Source organism: Dermacentor andersoni, chromosome 4, assembly GCF_023375885.2.
Source record: "Dermacentor andersoni chromosome 4, qqDerAnde1_hic_scaffold, whole genome shotgun sequence".
Taxonomy (NCBI): domain Eukaryota; kingdom Metazoa; phylum Arthropoda; class Arachnida; order Ixodida; family Ixodidae; genus Dermacentor; species Dermacentor andersoni.
This window is the reverse complement of record NC_092817.1, coordinates 174,306,307-174,318,508: the sequence shown is the minus strand read 5'-3', so window position 1 is coordinate 174,318,508 and position 12,202 is coordinate 174,306,307.

Genomic DNA, 12,202 nt, shown 5'->3' with positions numbered 1-12,202 from the left:
CTGAACCCAACAAGACACTATTCAATGCGTCATCCGAAACTTTGAAATATTCACACACCACCAGTATAAAAGTTCTCTGCACTGTTCTACAACACCTAGAAACGCCAAGGCCGACGTACGCGCATGCATGAAGATTCTCCACAGTTTACATGGGGACGTATTGTGAAACGATCACTTTCGGCGACAGTGTCGCATCGGCGATGCTAACGCCGTCATGCCCGCGCTGAATGTCTGGTTGAGCAAACTCGCATGTTGTAGCGCTCAGTCAGCTTATCCGCTTTTGCTCGAACAGTCAATCAGCGCGCGCCGATGGCGGAGTGGCCAAGGTGATAGTATTGCCGAAAGTGATCGTCGCAGAATACAACCCTTGGTTCGTGGACCCTTGCATGAGTTCTTATGAGCGCGAAGGTAGCCACAACGGAATATTCTGTATACCTACTTCACATGCTTACCCGCCGTGGTTGCTGTATACTTACTTCACCCGCCGTGGTTGCTCATTGGCTATGGTGTTTGGCTTCTGAGCACGAGGTCGTGGAATCAAATCCCGGCCACGGCGGCCGCATTTCGATGGAGGCGAAATGCGCAAACACCCGTGTACTTAAATTTAGGTGCACGTTAAAGAATTCCAGGTGGTCAAAATTTCCGGAGTCCTCCACTACGGCGTTCCTCATAATCAGAAAGTTGTTTTGGCACGTAAAACACCATAGTTTCTTGCTTGTTATTATATTGAAGAAGGAATTCAAATAAAGAGCTCAGGTGGCGACAAACTTTCTGAACATTGGTGCAGGCGTTTTAAATGCACTTGAAGATCTTAAGAAATACTCGAAAAAAAAAAGCAGCTGACAGTTACAACAATGGTGGTCTTAAAGACTAGTAAACCGATGCTGTTGCAATTAGTGGCGGGGCCAGTTGTCAACTGTGCGTGAGCGACCGTTCTGAGTAAATATTTGAGGACGCTTAATGATTGGCCTTTAAGGGTGAAACGCAATAGCATCCAAAAATCCCTGGCTGCTTCGCACGCTTCCCAGCAAGAGTAGCTTCAACGCTGGCGGCGAACGCTTTGAACGAAGGCGAGCTTTCCTGCAGAAACACGGCCTCTTGCGTGGGCTGATCCCGTAGGCATTGCATAACCGCGCCGAAAAACCAAAATCATTTTGAGGTTTCTCTTGTTTCGCACTTTTAATATTTCAGTCGGAGAAGATTTAACATAAAAGTCAAGCACTGTCGGTGTTTTGTTTCATGACATTTGTTTGAGGGTTCTCAGTCACAAAATTCCGCGGTATACAATTTAATTTTCTCGAGAATGTAAGACAGCGTATGAGCGACTTTAGTGATGGTGTGGCAATATAACCCGCATATACCGCATGTCATATACATATACCTAAATATATATACGGGAATTTTCGCTCACGGGGAAGCAGCCACTGGACGCCGACGCCAGATTTTCTGCCACACGGTGCCCTTATAACGCTATCGCATTCATAGACGTATCTACCGGCGTGGGAGGCAAGGGGGGCTCTTGCCCCCGCCCTTGTCAGAAGTGTATTGGGGGGGGGAGGCAAAGCATTTTACTTGCCCCTCCCCCACTTTTGAAAGCGGCCACTTCCGGCTGCGTACTGGAAAGTCCAACGAATGTACAGCTGAAGAGCAATTTCCTTTCTTAATAAACAGCGAGAGAGAGGGAGATACAGAAGTCGTAAGTGAAAAGCAGAGTCGCCACATAAGTAATGCTTTTGTTTACTACGCTTGGAAAGCGAGGATTGCCTATTGCGCTTTCTTGAAAGGCCCAATGGGAACGCCCTATAGCGGACGACGCGCAGGATTCGCCATACAGGCGTCGCGCTGGGCAGTTCCCGCCCCAACAAGTGTCAACTTGCGCAACTTACATCACGCCCACTTCTTCGGGGCCGCCCTATCCGTATTAGAAACAGCTTGCTAAACTCAAACTGCGAGCGAAGGGGAGGTTCGGATAAAGCATTATAATCAGTTGCGCCCAACGATTGAGTGCCTTACGGCATGAAATCATTGGATTATCAAATGCTGGAACTATTTATCTGTGTCCAGAGATAGCCTACATAGCGTTGCAGTCTCAGTACTTTATCATCAAAAATCTAAACAAACTCTTGCAGGTGTAAATGTCGAATTTCATTGTGCTATCGCGATTTATCCTAGATATGTTCGTGAAAATGACCTTGATCTAACGTGCAGAGGCATTCAATGCCAATAGAACACTGACTTGATTTTTTTTTCTAAAGGCACGTGTCACTTCTGGCTTTCATGATTTCATAAGGGCTACACTATTACGTGTTTTCAGACAGGAGGAAAAACAGCAGATATCTCGTATCTTCAAAAAAAAAAAATAATGAAGGCCACTTTTTGGTGACGTGTACTCAAACTTTGTAAATTACTTACGTGCTCTGAAAGCAGTGACTGAATTGTCGCTTTTTCCCAATTTTTATGCGGTATACATGTCAGTTAGTTTTCTCCCTCGGTATCCTCAGTAAAATATACAGGCCACAATGTATATATTGATTCAAAGTACGCAACAGTGTTCTGAGCGACCAGCGAGATATGCTTATCTATGTAGGTTCATTACAGCCTTCATAGAAAGTTACTCATTGATGCGTTCTAGGGTGTCATACTGCCGCTAATCGAAATGTTTCCCAGACTCCTAAAACAACAGCGCAAAAGACGATTGAACTCCCGTAAAAATAGGGATAATTTTAGGCGCAGTGCGTTGCGAAACTTTCATTTTCCTGCTTTAAATGCAAGTGTTGCAGATAATTACTAAGCCCCCGATTTTCCATGTGCTTTTTGCGTCATGCGAAATTCATTGTTCGCTCCTCCAGTGACCTCGATGAGCTAAACAAGGCACCTTGTTTATATGTGGCGAAAATTATGGCCATGCTACCGTCAATGTGTAGGCAATATGTTCCAAATCAGTGGGTTAAATGCACATCTTCCGGCACAATATGTATGCAAGTGGTCCACAGCGTTATTAGTTTGTTTTACGAAAGGTGTAAAACAATCTTACCCGCGCTGACATAACTGCAGCTACAATTGAGGTCGAATTTGCGAACATAAGGGGAACAATCCGCCAAGTTCATGGGCGATGGTAAATGCGTATTGATCAAGTAGAGCGTTAGAAAAATTGCAAGCAAGCGTTCGAAAGTATCACGCTGTTGCTACTAGCTAGGTTTCCAATGTCCCAAGAAAACTCCACGTCCCAGATATTTTATACTTCGAAGGAATAGCCAGTATATTAAGGGCAATGTGTCGTGTAGATTTAACGTTTCTGGATCATATAGAAGCGATGCGAATAACTATTGAACCATTAGTTTACCATGCACTAGTTTCGTCTGGTGCCCTCACTGAACTAAAGGAGGCCGCTTCCTTATGTTTGGTGACTGTAAGAACAAGTTAGTGAGTGGTGCGCAGGTGAGGTTTAAAATAGATGGGTAATTGGCGCTTTCCCTATAAATTACGTATGCAAGAACACTAGTGTGTCACAAGCGTGTCAAACGAAGCAGGAAGAATTGAGCCCGCTGCCTTGGCAGAACTGTAAAAACCATCAAGAAACAATTTATTGAAAATTGGTAGTACGCTATGGAAACTCTGTCCGAAGTTAAATGCGCTTAGATCAAACATAGCCTTTGTAAAAAAATCTTATTCAAGTGTTAGAGTGTGTGATATGGCCATTATCAGCTACTCTACTCAACTCAATGTCCCGACATAGCTGTTGGTTACACCTGGTTTCGATATTGTGCTGAAAGGATGGCGGACATGGTAACTGCAGTGTGTGAAAAAATGTTTATGTTCCGGGTCTTAGAAGCGTTGCAAACAATTTCTAAGCGGTCGTTTTTCCCTCCCTACTTTCAGGTGTCATAACACGTTCCGACTTGGTTTTAGCGATGTCCTCGGAGAACTAAACAATGCATTTTGTTTATATTTGTCGAAAATAAAGGGCGCCTTATGATAAAAATGTAAGTAAAGTTCAAAGACAGGACACTAATTGACATTTGCAGTAACTGATGCATGCAAGCGACCTAGGACATCAATTATGAATGTTTTGTGAACAATTTTATGCCGTTGCCTTGAAGAACTCTGAATTCAACCGATATCAAATCTAGCCGGAAGTACGTGAGGTCCGGGCACGGAGGGAGGGAGCGAGGAGACTATGGTAAATGATCAAGCCAGCAACGAACTATCCCATGTTATAACCTAAACATGGCAAATGCTGTGGCGAGGTAACATATGTGTTGATGATTTAGTGTTTTTTTTTTAAATTATATATATATATATATATACATATATATATATATATATATATATATATATATATATATATATATTGCGTATATTATAAATTTGATGTTCACAAGTGGTACGTTACCAGATGAATTGAAGATTGCTCGTGTTTGTCCTATATATAAAGGAGGAAATAGAAATGTAATCACAAACTATCGTCTCATCTCCGTGTTACCAGTGTTATCGAAGGTATTTGAAGGAGCCATTAATAGTAGATTAGAAAAGTTCTTTAGCGTACTTAACATTATTAATCCTTCTCAGTATGGTTTTTTTGAAACATAAATCTTCTGAGCAAGCATTACTCGCCGTTAAAGAAAAAAATCATTGACAACATTGAATCCAGAGCATACACTCTCGGTCTGTTCTTAGACCTCCGGAAAGCTTTTGACTGCGTACAGCATGAAATTCTTTTGAGTAAACTGAACAGTTACGGGATACGCGGAATAGCTCTAAACCTGCTGAAAAGCTACTTAAATAACAGAATACAATACGTTAAATGGAATAATGTTGTTTCGAACCGTTTGCGCATTACCCAAGAGGTTCCGCAGGGGTCTATATTAGGTCCACTTTTGTTTTTATTGTATATAAACGACATCTGTAACATACCTGATTCTCCAGCTTTGGTTATGTACGCTGACGATACAAATATTTTTTCACATCACGTACGCTGCCGGAATTAGAAACTATCGTGAACGCTTATTTGGTAAAATTATACGCTTGGATGCAGGCGAATAAGTTTAGCTTAAACTTGTCAAAAACGAGGTGCATAATTTTCAGACCTATTAATTCCTCTGTTCATTACACACTTAACCTAATATACGCCAACACAAAACTGCAACAGGTAACAACTCAGAAATTTCTTGGTGTCTGGTTTAATGAGCACTTATCATGGAACACACATATTTCAAAATTCTTACGGACCTTAGTAAAACTGTAGGTTGTCTTTACCGGATCAGCGATCTCTTGCCCGTTTCCCTAAAGGTGTCCATATACTATGCACTATTTTTTTCCAAATTGTCCTATTGTGCACTGGTCTGGGGCACTACAACAATAAGTAATTTGCAGAAGTTATTGCTTTTGCAAAAGAAGGCATTGCGGGCTATTGAGGGTTACCATGGTAGGCCCGAAAACCTACCAACATTACCACTCTATCATAAGCATAATTTACTTAAAGCAAACCATGTTTACATATATCGCCTGTTACAGCACATCCATCGTAATCGTTTGTATTCCATTGCTCCAAACCGCCCTCCTTCTAAATATCCCCTTCGGCAACACAGAAACTTGGTCCCTAAAACGAGGACAAATTACGGCAAACAAAAGCTCGATTACCAGATTACAGTTGTTCTCAATAACCCATCTTTAAGCGTCATGTTTGATCTCCCTAAGAACAAATTTAAAAAAGACATATAAAGGTTACTAATTAGCACTGACTCAATATAATTTCAGTTTTTTACTTAGCGAAGCATCTCTTGTTTTCGTATCAATAACCCATCTTTAAGCGTCATGTTTCATCTCCCTAAGAACAAATTAAAAAAGACATAAAAAAGTTGCTAATTAGCACTGACTCAATATAATTTCAGTTTTTTACTTAGCGAAGCATCTCTTGTTTTCGTATCAAGTTGTTTATGTGTGTGTTTTCTTTATCGACCTCATGCCATGTTTATACACTGCCTTTGATTTATGGTGCACTGTCTTTGTATTAAAAGTAATATTTTTCACGGTAATACTGTCGTTTCATGAAATCTAGTTTGTTCACTATCATACTATGATGCAATGTACTTGATGCAATGTAAATTAAAATTAGGGGGTTTTACGTGCCAAAACCACTTTCTGATTATGAGGCACGCCGTAGTGGAGGACTCCGGAAATTTCGACCACCTGGGGTTCTTTAACGTGCACCTAAATCTAAGTAGACGGGTGTTTTCGCATTTCGCCCCCATCGAAATGCGGCCGCCGTGGCCGGGATTCGATCCCACGACCTTGTGCTCAGCAGCCTAACACCATAGCCACTGAGCAACCACGGCGGGTTTGATGCAATGTATTTTTCACTATCATACTATGTTAATATTTATTTCTGTGTTGCTCACAGCTGTATCGGCTGTTTTGGGGAACTGTGACCACGTCATGCTTTACCGCCATTTGTCGCAGTTCCCTCTTTCATCTTTCAAGGAAAATAAACCTCAACTTCAACTTCATATATATATATACATATATATATATATATATATATATATATATATATATATATATATATAGCAGCTGTATATGTTATATAACTGCTACACAACAGTATATAACAGCTGTAGTGTGTAACAGCTGTGTCTTACCAGTACTCTCGTACGGGGCAGAAACCTGGATGCTTACGAAGAGGGTTCTACTTAAATTGAGGACGACGCAGCGAGCTGTGGAAAGAAGAATGATGGGTGTAACGTTAAGGGATAAGAAAAGAGCAGATTGGGTGAGGGAACAAATGCGAGTTAATGACATCGTAGCTGAAATAAAGAAAAAGAAATGGGCAAGGGCAAGACATGTAATGAGGAGGGAAGATAACCGATGGTCGTTAGGGGTTACGGATTGAATTCCAAGGGAAGGGAAGCGTAGCAGCGGTTGGCAGAAAGTTAGGTGGGCGGATGAGATTAAGAAGTTGGCAGGGACAACATGGCCACAATTAGCACATGACCGGGGAAGTTGGAGAAGTATGGGAGAGGCCTTTGCCCTGCAGTGGGCGCAACCAGGCTGATGATGATGATTATGATTATTATGATGATGATGATGATGGATATTAATGCTTCGTAGAGTCAATATTGCTAAGAGAAAGAAATATTTATAATATTTGATGCATGTTTTGCCGCTCAGAAGTAGTCTTCCACTCGGATGAGCATGCAGCCTGTAAGTGAGAAACAATTAGTTATCTAGAGTTTTGTGTCGCAAAAGCAACTACGACCATGACGCGCGGAGACTGAAATGTGATTGTATAGCTGATGCGTCATGAGAGTTAGAGTAATGTATCTCTAGTGGAGACGTACGCCAGACGTTGCGACCACGCTGGCATCCCTGCGCCGAGAAAAAAGGTCGTGGTGTAACAGCCTCGACATGTTTTGCGGAAACGCTGCTCTCCACGGTTGTTCGCTAGCCTAACAAAACGAAGGATCATGACAAAGCGTGACGTGTAGACACAAAAACGGATAAAAAATAGAGAGGCAGAGAAAGAAAATAAGTGACAGATATTCGACACCTCTTTTCTTTTTTTTATTCGTGTCTCTGCGCTACGGTTCGTATTTGGTGTCGATCTACAAGCCCAAAGAAAAGAACCTCGGAAACAAAGTAACCATGCATGAATAGATAAACGTAGTGTGTTGTGTTCGTTAAAGGAGCAAAATGTGATACTACAGCACCGCAGTCTTATCTATGGTTATGTATAGGGAGGTATTTCGAAAGTGATAAATCACTCGGCCTAAACCAAACTACATCTCTGTAGCCTGCCTAAGGACAGAGCATCCTTGAGCATAACTTATTGAGCAGCACTTACTAGCTGCATGGACTCGCTCAAAAACTAGGGCACTGCGCAAAGCTTGTGATGCTCCTATAGACCCTTTCCACGGGGATCCCGTGGACGCCGCCTTATTTGAGCACGTGGGGATGCGTCCATAGTTTGTCTCAGCTGCCTTTATTACCTTCTGGTTTACGATGGATGTGTATGACGCCAGTGCGGCTAGGGAAATCTCTGATTCGGCGGATATTGTAGAGGGTGACTGAGTGGACGGCAAGAAGCCCTGGCCCCAGCTTCAGATGGTGTGTAAGCGATCCCGGGACTCATTACGCCTTCTTCAAGCAGCGCGAGCAGCGTATGCGTTTCTTGTACTGAAAGCGGGGCTACAAATGTATTTTAAGCTGTCCATACTTTCTAATTATGAATTAAATCAGGATCAGCGCGTTTTGTTCTTCGTGTTTCATTTGGCAAACACACTGAACCAGTGCCTTGTCGTGTTTCTGACTCAGTACTAAGTTCCTCGGTGCGGTCACTATCTGACAGTTTATTTTGTGCCTGATCGCTCGCGGGTGTGCTTAGTTGCGATAGATTTCTTCCTGCTGCGCACAAGGCTTGGAATGTAGATACTCTGTACATTGTAGTAGCTTGTAGCGAAGGGATATTATCGTTAGTCACTCGCTTACTCTGTGGACCGTCACGAAACGTCAAGCTTCGAACACTCGTGTGTTGTCAGTGCAGTCGCTGCGTACCCATGTTTCGGCGCATTAGTTCAAGAGTGCACCCGTTCACGTATTCTTGATACGCTGGCTCTAGAATGGGCGTAAGTTTGCATGTGCGTTCGGATAGATGCGTGTAGATAACGTGCGAGAAACTTGCTATGCCAGGAAGTGTGCGGCTACTCAATTTGTCACTGTGTAACGAGCTGTACTCGCGCTTCACGATGCTCCGAGTTTGCAGTCCATTCTTTGAAGGATAGCGATACAGAGCTGACGGATCAGTTATTTTCTTTATTCTGGAGGAAAACCGTGAATCGCCAAGGGCCGGCCAGAGGCAGTGTTTATGGAGCAGCGGGCCGCACAGGTTCATTCCGTTTCTGAATATGCCAGTTGCTATTTTTGTAGCGAACTACTACAGATATCTTCCCTTTACCGCTCCCCATTTTGTAGCATGAATGGAGGAGAACGCGTCAGCGAACACTCAGTTGCGTTTCCGACAGCTGATTGCACAGTAGCAGGGCAGAAGAGGTAATGGTTTTGTATTCGTGCGTTTTCGCTGAGGCAACATGCGGTGCGCCGCCGAAAGCGCCATCTCGTTCTACTGCAGCACACTGGTCTGCGAAAAGTGCCTATAGCCAAATCGTTCGAAACAGTCTCTACTTGCACCAACTTCATCCCTGTAGACTCTTATGTGTTATTAGGTCTTGTATTCGAAAAAAAATATAAATTTAATTAAATAATGGGGATTTATACGTCCCAGAACCACGATCTGATTATGAGTCCCGCCGTGGTGGGGAACTTCAGAAGTATGGACCAGTTGGGGTTCTTTAATGTGCACCTAAATCTTAAGTACACGGATGTTTTCGCATTTCGCCCCCATCGAAATGCGGCCACCGTGGCTTGGATTCGGCCTCGCGACCTCGTGCTAAGCTTCCCAACACCATAGCCTCTAAGCAACCACGGCGGGTCGAAAAAAAATTGAATATTTGATATCTTGAATACAGTACTGTAAAATTGATTACGACTTAAATAGCAATTACACTTTGATTCATAAGAAACATTTTGCATGTTCGCATATCCCTAACTATTAGTATTGCTGTCAGTTCAGTTATGTATACGGGCGTGCGAATGTTCGAAATTTTCAAGTAACGAATCGAATAGTCTCTATTCTTATGTGCGAATATTTTTCGAATATTTCAAAACGTCAAGTGCACCCAAATGAACTTAAACCCGGACCAAACGTGCGGGTACTTTTAACCCACGCGGGCATAATATAGACATCGTACATGGTAACTTGCGTAGTGGAGCACGCTACGTCATTTAGGTTGCCTTACTTTTCAGGCTGTATAGCAATCATTCGCACTCTCTGAAGAGGCCTGTGCACGCGAAGAAACTACGTGTTGTTTCTGGTCGTCCATTTGTGCCTTTAATAAACAACGCTTCGTAACATATTATATAATGACAGAAACTTGCTAACCTTAAGAATACTCGGATACGAACATAATTTTATATTAATTGTGATAACGGCTATTCATTATTAAAAAATCGAAAAATATTAGATATTAGATGCGATTCGATTCGCTTAGGGCCCTACTCGAATTGCATTTGATTCGACCTAAAAAATCTCTATTCGCGCGCCCCTATAGTTATGTATATTACCTCGAAGGTGAAGAGCACGATGACGGCTAGCAGGTTGCGGAAGCTCCCTCCGAACAGCTCGACGACGCGGCTGGCAGCCCTCAGGGTCAGCGCTGACGTGTCCACCACACTGACGGCCAGGTGCAGGCAGAGTAGCCATAGGAATCGGGGCTGCGCCACCGAGGAAATGAAGTCGTGAAACGAGGGAGGCGGTCAAGACGGGCAGCGTCTCCCGGTTGATTTGTTATTAAGCACGTTTGTTGACCTCTGCATCAGACAGCAACTGATTTTGAGGGAGGGACAAAGGATGGCCACGCGTGGACGTGAGAACTTAGAACTACAATATAGACATTCTGGCCTGGCCTGCCTCCCGATGTTCATTAGCTGTGAGGTATCCCGTATTCTGTAATGTTTTACTTCACTTTCATATATTTTATTCTGATCATTATGGCTGGTTGCGGTGATACACGGTGGTGACGCGGCCAATTACGCAAGAGGAAAACAGCTATAAGTGGAATGGCTGATCGTGAAATACGACCATAGACCCATTTTTCAAGAATGTCCGGCTAATACTATGTAGCGCACTACTACGTGTAAAAATGTTACGGTCACAAAACACGACGAGGACAGACCCAGCCCGCTGACGGTGCACGAGCCGTGCTGGGTTAAAAATATAACTTGTTGACACCAGGCACCAGCGTCTGTCTGGTTTTTCTCCACCCACAAATTGGTGACTCCAGACTTCGCGTCATCGCTCTCAGAGCCAGGTGCATCAGCCGCTTCGCTGGGCCTACAGCCGCAACGAGCTCGAGCCCGGCTGTCTTCGCCGTCCACCTTCAACCCAGTCAGTCATGGCCTCGGATTCTCCCGATCAAGGAGTTCCTCCAAACGCCACTACCCCGCAATCTCGAGGTCTCCGCTCTCAAGCTCCCGGAGTTCTTGTCGTCGGATTCGGAACTTTGGTTCCTTAACATCGAATCCTTGTTCCATCTCCACTGCCTCAACTGACAGTTGACCATGTTCGACCACGTCGATGGAGCGCTTGCACCTACTACTGCTGCGATTGTTCGCGATGTTCTACGCTACCTGCCCGTCGACCGTTCCTATGACCACCTTAAGGCGACGCTCATGCAGCGTACCACTGGGAGCGGAATTGATTACAGCAACTTCTTACATTGGAGGAGCTCGGCGATCGCAAGCCTACCGACTCATTGCGTCGCATGCAAGCCTTGGCTGGAGACCTGGTTCCTTCAACCGACCGCGCACTTCTCCGGGAACTTTTGCTGCAGTGCCTTCCACCGCAGGTGCGCATGATCCTGACCACGTCTTCGTTCTCTACGCTGGAATCTCTTACTCAGTTGGCCGACAAGATTATGGATGTCGATTTTTCCTCCGCGTCCAAAGTTCATCGTCACCTGACCCTCCATCCCACGGCACAGCCGCTGGCGACAGCTATGCGCGTCTCCTCGAAGCTAACGAAGAGCTTACACGGCAAGCTCACCCTCCATCCCACGGCACAGCCGCTGGCGACAGCTATGCGCGTCTCCTCGAAGCTAACGAAGAGCTTACGCGGCAAGTAGTGCTACTAACAGTTGAGGTCGCGGCCACCTGAACACGCCAGCCGCGTTCTTCGTGACGACCTCACCGCCCCAGCCCCGGTCACTCTGGAAGCAGTTCTCCTCCTCCCGCTACGCTTTGCTGGTAACAAACCAGGGCCAGCGGCCTTGTTCCTACGCGGAAACGGTGGGGCCGAACACTGATGGAAACCGCTGTTTGCGGCCCCAGGTCCAGTCGCCTTTTCCACGTCACCAACCGTGTCACCAAAGTCCGCTATCTCGTCGACAATGGCGCCGAGATTTTCGTCCTTCCTCCTACGTTGGCTGAGCGCCGCCGTCCTCTCGACTCGCCTCCTCTCATCGCGGCCAGTGGATCGACCATCCCGAACTACGGCTCAAAGTCGGTGACTCTTGATATCGGCTTCAGACGTACCTTTCACTGGATCTTTGTCATCGTGGCCGTGCACCAGCCCATCATAAGAGCCGACTTT